The sequence below is a fragment of the Cyprinus carpio genome, chromosome B4 (assembly GCF_018340385.1).
Source record: "Cyprinus carpio isolate SPL01 chromosome B4, ASM1834038v1, whole genome shotgun sequence".
NCBI lineage: Eukaryota > Metazoa > Chordata > Actinopteri > Cypriniformes > Cyprinidae > Cyprinus > Cyprinus carpio.
The window spans coordinates 5,910,979-5,930,734 of NC_056600.1; the positions used below are offsets into that span (position 1 = coordinate 5,910,979).

General features: G+C 34.4%; 1 long non-coding RNA gene across 1 annotated transcript; it reads left to right on the forward strand.

Annotated features, from left to right (window-relative positions):
• The first annotated feature begins 7,892 nt into the window (after positions 1-7,892).
• Positions 7,893-18,548, forward strand: LOC122134187. Its single transcript, XR_006154713.1, has 3 exons — positions 7,893-8,165; positions 10,385-10,522; positions 17,930-18,548. It is a non-coding gene; the product is annotated as an uncharacterized LOC122134187 (long non-coding RNA).
• The last annotated feature ends 1,208 nt before the right edge of the window (positions 18,549-19,756 follow it).

Consider the following 19,756-nt stretch of genomic DNA (forward strand, 5'->3'; position numbering starts at 1 on the left):
ATATCACACTACTAAAGTAGTTGTGTCAACAACCGGCAAAACCACAGGCTACAGCGAGGAGACATGCACACACACATACAAATAAAATATGGATGCCTTGGCGGCCGTTTGAAGGGTCCATTAGAGGGGCCGTTCGAGGCAGTGATGGAGGGAGATAAGTGTCAGACCCCCCGCTGCACTGCGCTGGATCCCTGCCAGCTGTTTACTGCATCCTGGTGCGGCTGCTTGTTACTGTCTGACACAGTCAAGATGAAATATCTTTCTCTATCTCTCAGCTTAGAGTGGAGTGTTTCTTCCCAACAAAGCTGCTTTTGCTGACTCACAGGGCCTGCGAGCGGGCCGAGGGGACAAAACAGCACAGCCGTTATTCTTTAAGTATGTTTTTTTTTTCTCTTCACATTTAGACCGTAGCGTCTTCATTGAAAACTGGGTATCTGTCACTAGTTCACTTTGAGAGCATTTTTCTTTTAATGGTAGGGACCAAGAAGAGTGATTTCAAATTAAAACATGTATGAAAATAATGAAGTATGTGAAAAGAATGAGAAAACAGCTACAGTATGAGAAAAAAATTTCAAATTTTGTGAGAAAACAACTATGACTACTGTGAACATTAAGTTGTCGTTGTATTAACGCCTAAAGACAAAATATATTGATGGAGACATTTACTTTGAATTTAATGATCTTTTTTCCAGTTAATAATAAATTAGAATTATTTTTTTCACAATAAGATGTGCAGATGTTTTTAACTAATCATTGCCATTAGAATAAAATATTGTAGTTGAGATTAATCTCTAATTAGTATTTAGTATCATTAAGATAGTTTTTCATTTGTTTTTATTTTTATATTTTTTGTATTTCATTTTAATTATAAAGTTTTAGTAATTTTATTATGTTTTTGTCATTTTTTTTTTAAATATTTTTGTATGTATATTATTTCAGTTTCAGTTTTATTTCAGTAACTAGGTGTCATGAAAAAAGTTTTTTTTTTTAATTCATTTATTTATTTATAGTTTATTTGTATTTAAAAAGTTTTTTTGGTTTAGTTTTAGATAAAAATAACCCTGTCTGTATTTAATTCTATTTATTTAGTTAGTTAGTTAGTTAGTTAGTTAGTTAGTTAGTTAGTTAGTATTCAAAAAGTTTTTTGTTTTTGTTTTAGTTTAGTTAACTAAAATAACCCTGTCTGTATTTAATTCTCTTTATTTATTTATTTGTAAATTAATTTACTTAGTTAGTTAGTTAGATACATAGTATTTCAAAAAGTTTTTTTTGTTTTTTTTTTTGTTACCAAAAATTACCCTGTCTGTATTTGTTTATTTATTTAGTTTGTTTGTTTTGGTTTTTGTTTACTAAAATAACCCTTTCTTTATTTCTTTTATTTAATTCTATTTAATTTACTTTTTCATTTTTTAACAAAAGTACTTGTCCTGTCCCAGCGTCTTGTTTAAACAGGAAATACATCAACACAGGAAAAACAGCGTGTCTGTTAAGCTGTTTTATAGGTTTTATGAAGAGGCATCCTTGCCTCCCGGGTCTTGTTTGGTTACCAGATGCATTTAAAACACTTTTATCCCACATTTTCCCAGCAGCTGCTGTTGAGAGGGCCTTTACGTTCATCTTGGTTCGCTCCACAGGCGTTTAAACCAACTTACCTTCCATCAATAATGCAGGATGACAGTTTCATATAGTCTGACAACACCATAATGCCTTTATTGAGATGTCTTGAGATGCGTCAGAACCTATCGCACACCTGCTGCTCAGTCTAGAGGAATTGTTGGCGTGTGTGATTGAATGAGTGTGAGAGCGAGTGGGCTCCGTGTATAAGCCAATGTTTCCTGCCTCTCTACCCTGCCTGAGGCACTGCCTCCATTGGGATGGTTTATATGCAATAGTAGGCTTCTGCTTATTGATCAGTGCTAATGTCTCAATGATCTCACACTCATGAGTCAGTTCTCTCTCTCTCTCAGTCGGGGGATATTGCAGCCCCAGCTGCTGCCTTCATGTCTCAGACTGATTTACAACTGCTCATTAATTAGCCACCATGCTAATGAAGAGACAGTTCTTGTCTGGTCCTGTCTCGTGCCTTTACACCTGCTGAAAATAACTACTTAGACCAGTCTGAAGTGCTTTGCTGGTCTTAGTTAGCCACTAAGCTGTTTTTTTTACCAGTAACTGGTCCAAGCTGGTTTTCATCAGGTTGTTCTCTTCTAGCAGGGACAATTATGTTTTTTGTTTAGATTTATTTTCTTAGCATCCTTGCATCAACAACTTACAACTAATATATGGGTTGGGGAAAAAATATCAATGTTTTTGAAAGAAGTCACCGAGGCTGCATTTGTTTGGTTTAAAAAACAAACAAAAAACAATACTGTAAATTATTATTACGACTTCGAAATCAGTAATATTTTGAAATATTATTACAATTTTAAAAATCAATTTTCATTTTAATATATTTTAAAATGTAATTTATTCACGTGATGCAAAGCTGAATTTTTTAGCATCATTACTCCAGTCTTCAGTGTCACATGATCCTTCAGAAATCATTCTAATATACTGATTTGTGATCAAGAAATATTTTGTATAAATATTATTATCAATATTTAAAACAGTTGAATGCATTTTTCTTTTCAGGATTCTTTGATTAATAGAAAGATCAAAAAACCAACCAATCAATCCACCATTTACTATAGGCTTAGAAATGTATTAAATTTCACAAATAATTGCAGAGAGAGAGAGAGAGAGAGAAGAGGAGAATGAGAGAGAAAGATATGGTAAAGCTCACCAATGTAGTAAATTTCACAAATAATTGCAAAGAAACAGTAAATAACACTTAAAATATTTTAACAGTAAATAACACTTTTCACAATAAAATGTGAAAGACTGAATATTATATAAACACAAGACTCTAAAGACTATTTATATCATTGTAAAATAATCTAATAATCTTATCCAAAACAACTTATTTTTTAACATAATAATAATAAAACAAAAAGTTATACTATTCTGCAGTCTTATTCTAGAAAACTAGGACACAGCTCATCAATATTTTATAAAGACTGTGAATTTTAATTTGCTGAAGTTAACACTTTAGTCAGACTTTACGAGTATTTGTGTGTGTATATTGGTCAAAGCTAAACTCAAAACTCGCATTAGTATTTTATGGTGTTTTCCAACACTAAGCCACACCATTCCTGGTCTTTATTACTCAAACGTCTTGTTCATGTGCGTTTGTGCATCATTCTCTCTTATTTAAGGATGAGGTCGTAATTCAACCGCGCTTGTAAAGTCTGCAGTCTCTGTGTTTGTGCTGGAGTTATTCTCTCAGCCCCTTTTGTTTCCACGTGCCTTTAAATCTCCCCTCGAGTGGACCTAAACTGGAAACAGTAAATTAAATCTCAATGCTGAGGTACTGACCCTTTAGATCTCTCTCTTTCTCTCTTCGGCTGGTGTGTTGGATTATGGAGAAAGCGAGCAGACTCTGCCTCGTTTGTTTTCATTAGGGTGATTGCCTCAACGTCTGAGCGACCTTCAGCTGTCCTCTCGGTCCAAAAGAAATCCACACACACACACACACTGGCTGTCTGTCTGTGACTAATGGCATGTGTGTACAGATTCAGTGTTAGGGTCAGCACTGGAGCATGATGGGTTTGGTGTAATGAGGGTGGGATTGACTGACATGGTCGCAGAGTTTTCTGTGTTTGACTCCCCTTTATTTAGGGCTTTGTCTTCAGATGCCGCAGTGTTTCTGCTGTGTTTTAGCAGGTTGTGGTGAGTTTGTTCGGATGGATTTGGAAGTGCGCTCAGTTGGCTATGACCGTATCTTGTTTCTGATTGGCTGTGACAGTTTTTCGGTTGTTGTTCCATGCTGCTGTGTGCTGCACCTCAGATATGATGCAATGAAATCTGAGAAGTTGTAGTTGAGAGAAAATCCCATGTGTAAGCTATGGAGGACTCTCAGAGTCCCTTATTAAATTAGACTTTAATGTCTGTAGCAGGGCTGGAGCTGGGTGTGATTATGTGTATAATTATCACATGGTGCTCTGGAATACTTGATTCTGATTGGTCCATCACAGCCTTCTGCAGTTGTTTTAGCAGAACTTACATTTTTTTTATTTATTTGAACATTATTATTATATATGCTTACAAATTTAGCACTAAGGCAAGTCTTTTTTTATTAATTAATATTAATTAGTGGCAGTGGAAAACAGGATTCTGTGGGTGGTGTTGTGTAGTGTGATTGAAGGCCTTTGTTCTGCGGAGAGGCCCATGAACTCTCCTGAGTCGGACACCCACGCAAAAAAAAAAAAAAAAAAAAAACCTGAGACAGAGGGGGAGAGAAAGGAAAAGGCGGTTGTACTGCTTCCCCTGTTTTCCTTGACAAAGGTGGTGAAGTGTGTTCGTCATGGTCTTATTGGATAAACCTCATTAAAATGAAAACAAATTCAGGTCACATTTTATTTTATTTTATTTTATTTTATTTTATTTTCACTTTATAGTGTTACTGAAGTATGTTTAATGTTTTTGTTACATTTTATTATGACGATGTAATTCTTTACATTTTAAATAATTGTAAATATTCTTTCTCTAAATTAAAGTCATTTGTATCTACTTTGTATGTATTTTTTTATGTGTTTAGTTATCAATAAAATATTGCCACAAAGCTAAATATCATACTCAAGAAAATACATTTTCCTTTAGCAAAATATTATGTCATTTCTTTCTGTTGATTTTGGGATGATCTACACTGTAAAAATAAATAAATAAATAAAATAGTAATTTTCTCTCAGGACATTATCCATTAATTTTACGGGCATTTCCGTTAACTGTAAAACACAATGAAATGCAAAATACAGATAAAACGCCTGTAAAAAATCAATATGGAAAATTCCTTCTTATTAATACAGTAAATTGTTGCATGAATATTATTATTTTTTACATTGTTAATTTTTTTAACACATTGCATGATTTCACTAACACAAATAAACCCCTTTTTTTCAACATCTCTTGACATGGAGTGCTGCTTTTTGACAGTTTTGTATATACATGCAAATTTAAATAAACATATAAGATCACACACTACACAACTGCTGCCAGCGGTTGACAAGTTACAGTACAGTGAGAAAAGTTAGACCAATTATATTGTGTCAGTGTAACTGGCATCCAAACGACAGACGTTCACGCTTTCCCTTGTGTGTGTTTGTGCCTCGTGTTTCTGTGTGCCATGGAAACAAAATTGGTGCTAAGTGCAATTCCATGTTAAGTTTAATGCTGTTTTCAGCATGTTTTGCAACACAAACACTAAAGCAGGCGCATACAGCTATGTGCATTGCGAATGGTCTTTATTAACCAAGAAATATTTTGTCCTATAATTTAAGACGCTAATTTAGACAGCTGAGAGGGGCAGTGAATTAGTCGTGGGACTGAATTTGAAGACACAGGCGTTCTTTGTGTGCATTGTGCGAGCCCTAGGCTGCAACTTGATGAGTTTAGAACTGTCAGCAAAATTGAAATTATTATCATGTTACGTCAGTTAGCAACATTTCTCTTGGCCATACCGAGGGTGTAATTAACTTTTAGACCTCTCTGTTTGAGCCAAGTTTCTCAAAGCAGGTGTGCCAACTGAAACAAGCGCAGAGCCACCTTTTCCCGCCTGCGTGTCTGTCTCGCTCTTTTCTGCTCTCTCTGGCTTTGTGTCGATGTAGATGAGCACTCGCTCTGGAGGGCCTTGTTACCAATATGAGCGCCTTTCACTTTTCAGCCATCAACAAAAAAGTCTTTCCTTGCTTTGTAACAATTTAGCGTTCCCAGGAGACCTCCTTGCACTCTGGAATCGCTTAACGCAGCATATTTCTCATCAGCAAAGAACTGCGCTGAACTGAGAGGAAATAAAATCCAGGGCATGTTTTTGTTAAACGCACTCATCTGGTCTCTTGTATTCAGAAAGTGAATGTGTTATTGACTCACAATTGTTATCTTATTCTGGCAATGAAAGGTGGACAGTCTTCTCTACAAATGCATGTTCAGATGATTTCTGTTTCTTTTGATCAAACTTTAGTGCATTGTAATGCAGCATTTGGGCTACAGGCTTCTGTTGTGCCTCAGTTTGTTGAGAAGAGTTGTGCTTTGCTTTTATTAGGTGGACAAACACGTAATACTCAGTTTGGTAAATAAATAATAAAACAAGTAAAGAAAAAAATTGTAGACTCACATTAAAGGATCATAGAGACTTGGAGGTAGTTTTTCCCACTTGGGTCAATAAGCAGCCATTTAGACCATCTTGCAACCACCTAGCAACACCCTAGTAACCATTCAGAGCACTACATACAGTATACCTCATATAAAAACCCCTTCACACACATTAAAACTATATTCAAAATATTTTATACCAAATTAGCAAAGTATCAGAACATTAATATTAATGATACATTTAAAAAGCATTAATAAAATTAAAAATAATGTTCCAGTAAAATAAAAATTTTATCAAATTAAATTAGATTAAACAGTTGCAGGGTTAAAGTTATACACCGAAATAACAAAAATTGTCGGAAAATTAGTTGTTGTTTTTTCATTAACACCTTTTTTTTTCTTTTTGAAAGAATTTAATATTTTTTTTCTGCAAGGATACATGAAATTGATCAAAAGTGACAGTAATGATAATGCTACAAAATATTTCCATTTCAAATAAATGCTGTTCTTTTGAACGTTCTATTCATCAAAAAATCCTGAAGAAAAAAAAATAAGCAGTGAAACTGTTTTCCACGTTGATATTAATAAGAAATGTTTTTTGAGCACAAAATGAGCATTTTAGAAGGATTTCTGAAGGATCGTGTGACTCTGAAGACTGGAGTAATGATGCTGAAAATTCAGCTTTGCATAAATGTTCATTTAAAAAATATTAAAATAGCAAACAGTTATTTTAACTTAATAATAATATTTCACAATATTACTGTTTTGACTGTATTTTTGATCAACTAAATGCAGCCTTAGTAACTTCTTTCAAAAACATACAAAAAAATCAAAATTTTAGTGTCTAATGATATAGTGAGATCAATTACATGAGAGTCAGTTACAGAATGCATTCAGTTTAGTGTGAAATAATGAAATGCACCAGTTTGTTTCTAGTGTTTAAGACGATCAGTTAAAGTACACTGTAGTTGAGTGACTGGAAAGTGGCCCCTTAGTGCAGGTGTGCATCTTTGCGTTCACATTCCAGGGCCCCTCCATCACTAATGAAGGATGATGCCTGGATCTGTTTATTTACTAGCTGCGAAACCAGATCTGGCCAATTTAAAGCTTCGCTCCCTCTCTCCCTCTCTCTCTCTCTGTCTCTCATCCATTGATACATGGTTAATGGTTGTCAGATGTGGCAGTGTTAGTGGGGCCTGAGATGTATTTGTTTGCTCTGGCTGAACTGGTATCGGTCCTCTGCAGTTGGTTTATATCAAAACATGAGTGACTGTGGCGGCTCCACCTGGTAAAACAAGATGGGAGCCGCTCTGACAGGAGCATAACATCTTTCTTAACATACGAGCAGTTTACTGAGCGAAGCCACCTGACCTGCGGCTGTTAGTTTAGCGCTAAATCCTGCAGCACGGATGGGTGATAAGGAACGTGTGAAAATAACATTTCTGTGTTTGTCTGCAAGAGCGATCCAGACTGAATTATGAGGCTCGGACACCACAGGCCACACACTATATTTAGTTTAGCAGATTGTTGTAGGAGAAGGAACATATTGCTTGATTTGAAGTAAAACACTTTTCTGATTAAATTGTTTTCTCAGAGATCTCTTTTCAAAAAACACTTATACGCTATATACAAAAAAAACCAAAAAAAAAGTGCTTGGTTTACATCTTCTGAAGTTGTTTTAGGTATCTCAATTATGGCATGCTGTCTGCGGCGAACCGCAAGTTTCTTTTGCCGTTACGAAGTGTTAATGCGCAGATCATCAGCTGTCTGCTTGAATTAGCCATTTTCTGCTTGCTCCATATGCTCGATCCTGGTGAGCACAGAGAAAAATGATCTGTCTTGAGATGCGATGTAGTTTACGTTTCCCTATCACTGATCCACAGGTGTGTCATCCCCTTCACAGCTCTGTGGAACAGCCCACCTTGAGTTCACCCCTGCTGGACTGGAGAGGCACTGCGGCCCCCTGTTTCCCTCCACAGGTGTGTCGATAGCCAAGTGCAGGTGAAAGGGCTGTTCTTCAGGGAACTTCTGTGATTTCTTCATATCCTGTTTTTCTGGCTGTGAAAACCACAGGAATATGAGAATCTTCAAAACAATACAATTATATTGGAAAGAAGCTATAGAAGATGGACATTACAATTTGAGTTGAAGATATCAGCAAAGTTTAATTTGAAAGAAAATGGCCCTAAAATTTATTAAAAATGATTCAAATACATTTGTCTTAAGCTGAATTTTTTTATTTTATTTTATTTATTATTTTTATTTAATTTTTTGTTTAGTGCTTAACACCTAATTTGTTGTTCCTTTTGTTTCAAAAATGTCCAGCTTTTAAAAAATTGCTTGTGAATTTCTTGTCATGCTATGTTATTACTAAATATTCAAGCTCATTAGTCATAGTCTCATGAGCTTGATTTCAGTTTTGGAGTGAAAAAAAAAAAGACAATTTGTGGATATTTTTGGCAGCATTCACTCAAAAACTGAGGTGCATTAGCTCAGACCAGTGAGACCTATGATTAATCAGATCAAAAAAGAAATGACAAAACCTGTGCTAATTGAAAGAATACAAGAAAGATAGAATCCAATATTTGGTGATAATATAGCAACACAAGACATTTAGAAGTTGTGGAATGGAATGTTGTGATATCTTGTGTGCATAAAATCAATAGTAGACTATCCACCTTATGTTTCAATGCAGAAGTAAGCCATTTTCTGTGAAGGTGTGAGACTTCCGGTTCATTAGCCACTATAGGGAAATAACGAGAAGAATAAAAACGTGTAAAACTGTTTGCACTGCAAACATTATGAATAGCGTGCTCATAATTAAGATGATAGATTAAAATAACATGGTAAGACACACCAGTTTGCGAAACCAAACACCAAAACAACTTTGGGCCAGATTTAAAAAACAGCCAAACTCGAATGACACCGGAAGCCAGACACATTAAATTTACAAATGGCCACGACTGCTCTTATGGGAAAACTAAAGTGGATAGTCATAATGTTAAATAGTATTTTAGGAAAAAAGTAAAATCCTCTACGGGTCAAAATGACCAGAACACAACATGAGGGTTAAATGAATTACACCGGGTTTCATACTTTGTAAGTGTGTTCATACAAAAGTAACGCAATGATTTTCAGACCTTTTTAGGTGTGCCTTACGTTTTCGAATCGTTTTTGGAGCCACAGTATGTGCTGCACGTTAAATCAATTTGAAATGCTTCTCCTCAAGTTACAGATCTGAAAGAAATGAAGACGTGCCAATATGCTTGGACTTCTTTATACATCACAGTCATTCCTGTAAGGGTGTTTTTTAATAACTATCCTATCTGATGTGATCAATGCAGAACTCTAGAGTTTCTCTGGTCTGGAGTTCAGATATACATCATGCAGCTGCTTTACACTGCCAGGACTGATCCAGGTTACAGCGCCAAATGAAGGAACAGCCATTTAAAGATGATCTACTGTCAGAATGCTTTTCTGTGGTTTTCTTTAAAATATATATGGTGGTACCATGGTACAGTGATCGTGATACCGTGATATTTGGGTATATTATTTGTAAGTTGAAATGTTACTTTAGGTACTAATATTCACCTTTAAGGTATTAATATCTTTCATTTAGTAGTAAATAAAGTATAATGATGTACCTCTTAGCTTTTGTAACTTGGGAGTGTAGTGAAACATTCTTGACGTTCCAAAACCATTTTAAACCATGTTATACTAATTATGTTATACTTAATTCATGCAACTTCATGACCTCATATTAATTAAGAAACTACATGGAATATTTGAACTTTTTAAAAATTCATTTGTCACACAGCAGGACCATTTAAAATGAACCAATTATTGAAAGGGAAATTTTCAATAAACGGTGACCAGTCACAACCCCTTTATACATTCATATAATTTCTTATCTTAAATCTTGATGTTCATCAAAAAAAAAAATTAAACGACTTATTTTTGAGTACTTAAATCATGGTGCATATCCAAAAAAATAAAAAATAAATCACGAACATTATATCTTGTTTTAATTCTAATTGTATTTTAATTGACTGAATGTGTTATTATTTTATAGAGATGAGTTTGAGAAAGCAGAAAAAATAGTGGCATTTAATTAATTCTTGATTTGAATAATAAAATCTCTTTTTCTGACATAATGCATGCATTTTTATATGTTTTTGACGTCCACCCATTTTTTCAGGCCTCTTCATCTGTACAGGAAGCTGGCGGTGGGCAGATCATCATATCATGTTTGTGCTCCCAGCGGTGACTGCAGCCTCTCTTCATCCCTTCACAGAGCTTTGCAGGGGAAACAGGCAGAAAAGGGTCAGAGCGAGAGGTGAGGCCTCGCTGAAGTGTGTTTGTTTGTGAGGAGTCGCAGTAGCAGGTTTATCTGTGAAGAAAGTGGATTTTAAGAGCTCACTTTTATCACCTCTACACTGAGGGCCGATGGAGGGATTACGTCTCTCAGTCTCAAACACTCTCTCTCACTCACACACAATCTTTTTTTCTCTTTTCTTTCTCTCCGGTGAGTGGTCTGTCATTTTTGGAGTAGTATGCAGGTAGGAGACATTGATAAATTGGTGATTTTTGTGTGTGTGTGTGGTATAATTTTAAGCAAGCAGTTTGAAAAGCTGTTTTTATTATTATTTTTTTTTTATCTATAAAGAAGAGTGTTAGTATTAAATGTTATTTAAAAATGATAAGGCACACAGATAAATAGATTCTATTTTATCCTGACTTTTTTCTGCTAGCATATGCATTACACTTATACGTTTCATTTGTAATTTTTAAATAACTGGGCAATCTTGCTACTCTAAAATGTAAAAGGGTGTTGAATTCTGAGAAACTACTGCTGGAAAAAAATAGCACCAATACAAAAGCAGCGCTGCTCAGTTGTAGGTGGGTGGACGTTGAGCATGGCATTCTGGGTAGGTGTACGTGTACAGCTATACAGCACAGTTTCCTGGTAAAAATAGTTATTGTAATAAAAAAAAAGAAAAACTGCTCAGGTTTGGCCTTTCAAATTTTTATATATGCACACATGGAAATATTGATGTACAAATAAAGGGTACTAATACATAATAAAGGGTATTATATATAATAAAGGTACTAATATATAAACAGCCATTCCCTCCTGCAACGTTTACTTCCCCGCTCGCTCACACTCTTGCGTTTAGCATCCTTCAGTGGAGATCATTATTTACCAAACAGGCTTCCTAATAAGCGTGGAGTGATTACCGAGAGCAACGCAAGGAGGAAAAAACTGAAAAACCTCCGCTAGAGGAATATCCATCATAATTGATGTGTTGCAAAGCAGATTACACACATTAGTGCACACAGTTTTGAATATGACAGCTCCAACTGAACATGACAAATTCCATAATGTGGAAAAAAAGGAAGGTATTTGACTCTCAGGGTATTAGGATGCTCGGCAAGCAACAAAGCAGCATTTGCATGTGAGTGTAACCAACCCCCACCTCTGTTCCTTCGGCCATAATTATCTCTCATTTGTTCTTTATTTCAGAGAGATCCTGCGTGCTGCATTTGCTGGATGGCTGTTGCGTTTGTCTCGTAACGCGTCTCTGATTGAGCCGGGCTAATCCACAACACACAGTATTAGATGCGTCTGATTTACTGAAGCTGCTTACTGTAACTGATACACAGAGCTGCTTCACACAATATTTAGAATAAGAGAAATAGAAAATTACAATGACATATTATTTAGGTGAATGAATGTATATTACAATGACATATTATTTAGGTGTCATACAACCAATATTATAGTATTGTACATATTATTATTGTTATTACTACTATTAAAACAACAGTAGTTTAAAATATAAAATTGGTATTGATTATTATTATTTTTTAAAAGCATAGTTATATTTTTCCAATTATATTTTCATTATGGATTTTTATATTATTAATATTAACTGAGTTGAATTGTCTACATGAACTTTTATTTATTTATTTTGTGTATATGTATATAGAGTTGAATAAAATCATACCTTTATTTTTTTGTATTTAGATTTTCATTATTATTTTTGCATCTTGGATATAAAGAGATTTTAATGGCCTGTAGATCTGTTATTATTATTATTGTGTATATGAATATAGAGTTGGAGAATGCCTACATTATTATTATTATTATTATTATGAATAATAATTTAGATTATTTTATATAGAGAGAATGTTTAACGGTATAAAATATATTATTATTATTATTGTTATTATTTACAAAATGCTTACTATAATTGTATTTCAGATGAGGATTTATGTGGATTGTTATGTTTCTGATTCCAGTTCTCATTCATCCTCCTTTTAGCAGGCTAAAATGTGAGGGTGTTTGATTGGAAACGCTCCTCAGAAGTGTCATTTCTTCCACACAAATCCTCCATCCCTCCACCTCACACTTCATGATAATCACCTTCCAGCACAACAGAAGGAAAGAAATCATATCCCACCTTCTGATTGTAACAGCTTCTACAATATTTTCATCCTCTTTACCAAATACGAGCTTGAATTGATTTTATCATGCATTACGTGAATCTGCTAATAGCACATCACAAGTCAGGTGGAGTAAATCTGCCGAAAGACAAAAAGTAAAACAGTACTCTTTCCTCCACGTTCGAGCACAATTAAACACTTCTCTGGATCCATGTGTGGTTTCTCCCACACAGTCTCTCATGTTTTCTTCAACACGTGTAAATTCTAATAAGGCTGTTTAATTTCTGTCACACTCCTGGGTGTTATTGAAGTCCTTGGCAGATATTTTACTGAACGTACACTGTTGCAGATTTATATAAATTGTAAAAGTATGTTTGCTGACTAAAAGGCAAATGGAAAATGTGTTCTCTGCGTAGCTGCCTTTTTATTCTATTTATACTGATAAGAATGAAATGATTTTTTTCATATGCTCTCGAGTAGTTCCATCAAATTCCTGCTGGGATATCAGTAATTCTGCTGAGAGTCAAATACCCGTGTTCTTGTTGGTAAGAATGGTTTTAAGCTTTTAGTGATTGCTTATGGTGCTGCTTTAATCGGTGTTCAATTAAAACAATCAGTGAGGTTGTTTTGAAATGTTATGTGGTGTAGGGTGGCGTTCAGTGAATTCTGCTGCAACACTGACCTCTAGTGGCCCGTCTTCCCTGAATAGTGCAGAAAAATGTCACGAGCTCCTGATACATACTCAAACCATGACCTTTTTAAATGACTCATTTAAGTGACTTTTTCTTTAATTAGGAAGAAACAATTATAGCTGAATGGAATTAAAGTGACCCTTACAAAGAACAATTAAAACATTATAATTAAATTAGAATTTTTACAGTTATAGTAACTTACTGTACAAGACAAAATGACAGCCTTTACCCATGACCACACCTATGCAGAAAGACAAATGAAAGAAATACTGAAATAAAACAAGTCAGTTATTGCATTCATTGAAGGGATTTATGTACAACATAATAATAGTAATAATAATAAATTGTTACTATTTTATACTATACTATAGTATTATTATGTAATAATAATCTAATAATACTATTATATATATATCAATGATAGGTATTACATATTTTATTATTCCTGAATTTAATGTTAATATTATTTATTATTTGTATTGTATTATTATTAAAGTATCATTTTGAAATAAAAATTATATGAAATGTATATAATAAAAAATATTCGTTTTTGCATTAGTTATTACTATAGCATTTAATATTCAGATTTTTATTATATTTAATTATTGTAGTATACATTTTTTCACTATTTTTTGAGAATAATGTCATTTAAATGACATTATATTTATTTTAACGTTATTTTATTAATATTGTATTTAATATTAATATTTGATTGTATTCTATTACTGTAGTATTGATGTTTTCACTATTTTGTGAGAATAATGTCATTTAAATGACTTGTTTATATTTATTTTAACGTTATTTTATTAATATTGTATTTAATATTAATATTTTATTGTATTCTATTATTTTAGTATTGATGTTTTCACTATTTTGTGAGAATAATGTCGTTTAAATGACTTGTTTATATTTATTTTAACGTTATTTTATTTATATGTATGTAATATTTATATTTATTCTCACTATATTATTGTAATAATAATTTTTAAATAACATTATTTTTATCTATTAAATAAATTAATTTTTTTTTATCATTACAATAACAATTATTTATATATTAAATTTATTTTATATTAAATCTATCAATGTATACAATTACATTTTATATTGTGAGAACAGTTTTTCATTGTAAATGTCCAAATGTTAAGATACGAATGAATACATTTTTTCTGGAAAAAAAATATAATTGAGTGTTAAGGCTGAAAACTGATATCCGAACCTGCCTGCCACCGGTACTTAAGCAGAAGACCCTCAAAAGCAGCATTAACTCGGTCATAAATATGTAACCCTGACTCCCTTTTGACCCTGCACCTGTTAGTCCACTTTCTTCCTCAGTCCCTATCATCCTCTTCATCAGCATGTCGTCCCACACCTCCCTCCTGTCCCGTAGCTGTAGGCCCCGCACCACGTCTTTCGAGTAGGTCAAACGGCGAGTGTATACTGCACAGGCTGTAATAGGCATAATAGGGTCAAGCCTCTGCATTTAATAAACAATTATCCATTAATAATAAATAAGTCTCTCTCTAAAGGGCGTGGCGACGGCCCACTGCAAGCCTGGAGATGAATAATGCACAAAGTCCTGGTCAAACGGGCCGACCCACACAGCGCCAATTATCCTGCCGTGATAACGAGCCTCCGAAACCCGACACCGCTGCATGAACACACACACACACTCTCCAACACCTCCAAGTGATGGCGGCAGTGTATCTAGGATTAATATCTCACTCCTGCTTATGTTATTTTCTTGATTTCCCTGCAGTGTTTAGGAAGGAGAGGGCCCCAGACCTGTCGCTCTCGTTTTGAATTACAAATCAATCACAGGTGCCGTCCGTCGCCCCGCCAAGGTCACTCAGATTATCAGAGGTTATGAGGAGAGACTGACGGTACGCCGGCGGATTAGCATAGTCCAGCGCGGGGTCTCGAATTAAAGAGCCCCCATGGACCCTTTCAGAATTCCCAGCTCGGCCTCCCCAAACACACTGCTACCACTTATAATGGAATGAACGCTTTGCACTTTGCACTGGTCAATTATAGATATTAAGCATAAAGAAAATATACAGGGCTCCCACAGGGCCACGGGATATCTGACAGCGCTGGGACAGGTATCAGTCAGTATAAGATGTGGCTTATTTTGAAGCTCTATTCACTGTCCAATAAACTTAGGGTTATTGAACATTAATAGTCATATTTCTTTACAGTTTATTAGTAACCAGCATAACGGCCCATTAACTGGCCAGTTAGCTGATATCCAACCTGCAAAATAACAACTAAATCCCACTCAAAATCTGCTGGCAACAACATCAGAAGATTATAAACAGTTTCTGTTGTTTCTGCCATCATATCAGATTTTGTTTGATTATTAGTTACAATACATTTCTGCAAATTAACAGCTTAATCGCTTTTGTTAATTCTAAACCATTATTTAATCTATTTTTAGTATTTCATATTTTGTGTGTGTATACAGTTTTCACCTAATTTATCTAATTTTATTATAATTAGTAATTATTATTATTATTATTATTATTAATTGTTATTTGCCAATATTATAATGCATACAACTTTTTTTTTAATTATGATTAGTATGATTAAGGTTGAATGATTATAACTGAAAAAAAAAATAATTTAATCATGTTAATCGTGTTTATTTGTTAATGTTCTAATGTTTTCACATACAACTTTTAAATAATGTTTAGTATGTTTATGATTACGATTATAACGGGGATTATAACCGAACATTTAAAACTGTTTGTTTGATTTAATCATGTTAATCATCTTTAGTTAATGATGTTGTGATGTTTTCGCATACAACATTTTATATATAGAGAGAGAGTGTGAGTAGAAATTATTATTAAATAATAATTAGTATATATCATTATAATAGATACAATGACAGAAAATTCTCTTTCTCTATTTCATTACTTTTTTACATTATTATATAAGTATATACATATAATATGTAATTTTTGTATTTTATAGCTGGATTGTAGTGGCCCTGCTTTCCAGACTCTGTATGTATCTACATCAGCCACTGACAACCATGTATTAGACAATCACTTCTATTTATGGTGGTTTCAAAACAGATTCGTTGTGGTACATTTGCAAAAGGAACATGCGTAAGTCAGAGTCTCTCAGAGTGCGTTTGCGTCACACATGTTCTAGTAAATATAAGTAAACCTGTGAATTAATATTCACTCATGTATATGCATTAGAAAAGCAGAGCAGTGAGTTTCCCTCTGATTCCCTGTGATTTCATTTCCAGAATGAAGGTTTGGCAGGAGGCAAATTAGCATTAAAGAAAGGTCTTTGCTAGTGACTGTTCCCCAGCACCTCTAAAACTCTCTCTCTCTCTCTCCCTCTCTCTCTGTAAATGATCTTGTCCATTAATGGCTGTCTGGAACTCTGTCAGTTCACTTTGTCCTAATGACACTCTCTCGTCTCAACATCCTGCCCTGATCCCAGTGATTTAAAACACACTCCACCGTACCCCATCTTTATTGTGGAATAAAGCCTGAGATACCTTTGCTCTCCCCGTCTGCATCTGCGGCACATCTGGAAGTGTGCGTCTAAATAATTGGAAGTCAATTTGTTTGAAGTTATGTTTTGGCATCTGGTTCAATTCATTCGATCTCTGGAAATCACATTCAGGGGTTTTATAGCGCTGCCCCAGCTGGAGGCTTTTCATCTCTTTGTGCTTCAACGTTAATTCGCCGCTCTCTCCGGCCAGTGATGTGGGACTTTGTGAAGTACTGCTGGGTGTGGTCCTATAAACACAAAATGGAGGCTCGGCCCCAGAGGATTATGGGAAGGCTGTGTAGAGATGTGGCAGAGTCTGGTCAGTGGGGTTCACCTGGGGACGTTACGAACACCTTTATATCAGTACGAGCCTTGCGGTCCTGCTAACAAGCCTGATTTGTCACAATTAAACACACTTTGTTCTTATCAATGATTTGATTAGAATTGGAATATTCTATTCTAATGAATTATATTTACTTATAATAGTGTAACCTAGACATTTACGTTTTCTAGGACTGGTCAATGTTTGTGTGAATTGTTTATTTAAATGTTAAAAGTTATTTCAAGTGGCCTCACGGCAGATTTTTAATAATAATACTAAAAATAATTCATAATTCATAATTTTATTTCATTTGTTACAATCAGTGTTATTCTGTATAATTGAGAAACAATATTTTTTTCTTAATAGATGTTTTTACATATATATTTTCTGTTTTTCTTTTTTTTTAGTTTGAATAATTTTGTTGTTTTATTCATTTTTTATTGTTTTTATTTATTTATTTTTCTAAATATGTGTATATAGTTTATAGTATAATGTAACACATTTTATGGTTTTAGTTTTAGTAACTATAATAACCCTGGTTGCAATGCCAAGTAGATTTAATCTAATTTGATCTAGTTTATTGTTTTTACATGCACCTCAGATGCGGCAGATGTTTTTTTTTTTTTTTTTTTTTCAGATGATAGTAATGATCTCAATTACAGATTGATTTATATAGTCTTACACAAACAACATCTGATGTTTTTACAAATCTGAGATACAAAGCTGTATATTTTCCCCCTAATATCTCCCATTTTCTTTTGTTTCCCAGATTTACAGTCACCAAAATCTGACTAAGACAATCCAGAGGTTGTTCTGAAACATGTTCTCATTCTGTGTGAGATCAGACCGTGGCACACATGAGCATCCCAGTCTGTTACCACCATCTGCTGGTGACACACAGGACAGCGGACACAGATTCAGCTCAGAACAGGTACAGTGACAGCAACACTACGTTTTCTAGGATTTATGTCCCATATCAGAGAAATGAAAATATATTGACCTATATGGCTGAAGATGATTGAAAATAGAGGATTTGGTCTAGTTTAGTGTCTGCTGCATAACACATTGCTGTGTGTGTAATATGAGTGCATTTAAAATTTATTTTTTTTTTTTTTGTATGTTATAGTATTGAGTATGTTTGCATGTACAGTATTTCATATATACAGTATCTCAGTATCATGTAGCAGACCATTCAACCAGTGGAATAAAAATCGCAGAGTTGCACTGAGGGATGTACTAGAGATCTAGTAACTAGATCTGGACCAGAAAGAAACCATGTAGTCATGCACAAAAACACCATAGCCCTTGCATTATGGCGGCAAGTTTCACACAGATTGTCTTCAGAAAATGTAAAATTCTACAATCAAAGTTGTAAATCAAACGTATTATTGCAGTACATTTTACAAGAAAATGCCATTTTATGTGTAATTCTAAGTTACTTGTTTCTTTGCTATTATTTGTGTAATTTACTAACTATTTCTGAGTGGCAATTGTTTCAAAGTAAATCCAACACCAGTTTTTTTTTTTTTTTTTTTTCAGTATACTTTCTCATGACTACAAAAATTGTAGATCTCTAATCTTGCAGACCGTTCTAGCATAAACTATGATTGCTTTTTTCCATTGAACATAATATTTGTTCCTTTTTCAATTCTTTGATCCATATTAAAATAAATCAAAGGACTATATTTGCGGAAGAAAAATGGTTTGGAAGTGGCTGAGCAAAAGAAAATAGGAAATTACGCTACCGTGAGGCCTCGTCCATGTTTGTAATTTAATGAAAATCCATATTTACTTTGGATAATTGCTCTGGCCAATTAAGCGTAAACATCACTCAGCACTTTGTAGTTGGAGTATCAGAGCTTGATAATGATGTGGCAGTTCAATTTTATTTTCCGTCTGCGGCGGAGATGCAAGTCGAAGCTTTTTCGATTTCATTACAGAGAAACATATAAGCTAATAACATTCTCAAACATTAATTTAGCCTGGCTTTGATGAACATGGGCTATCTGCCGAAAAGCATTGACGTGTTTTTTTCAGCATGCTAGTGTTTGTTGTATTATTAATGTGTTATTTCATTTTCGATTTTGGTTAAATAATATCTGCTAATGAAATGTTTCTCTAGAAGCCTGCCTATTCTGGGCAAGTGCAAAATAAAACTTTAAATCAACTTGACTCATAAGAGACTTGTGTTCCATGTTGTTGCTAACTATTTATGATCGTTAGTGTTTGTATATGCAGCAGAACTCGACTCGTTTGGGATTTAGGGCCTTGTGTGATTTTGATCATGACTGTTCTGTGGTAAACTTCTGCTGCGGATGGGTTTTGTGTCAGGAGTTGTTCAGAAGACCGTTAGCGTGTAATTAGGGCTTGTTTGAGAGTCATTAGTGGCCTGCGGTTGGAGCACATCCTCATCAGTGGTCAATCCAACACAGTGGTCACTCAAACTGTGAGTCTCCCAGTGGGCCCGGCTCTCATCAGTGTCATCATCACTCGGCAGGGGTCCACAATCTGGGGTTGGATTTTAAAAAAATTAGGCATGTGTACCATTATCTGAAGGGGGATGTTTTTAGCATTATATTTTACTTGCTAAAAAGTA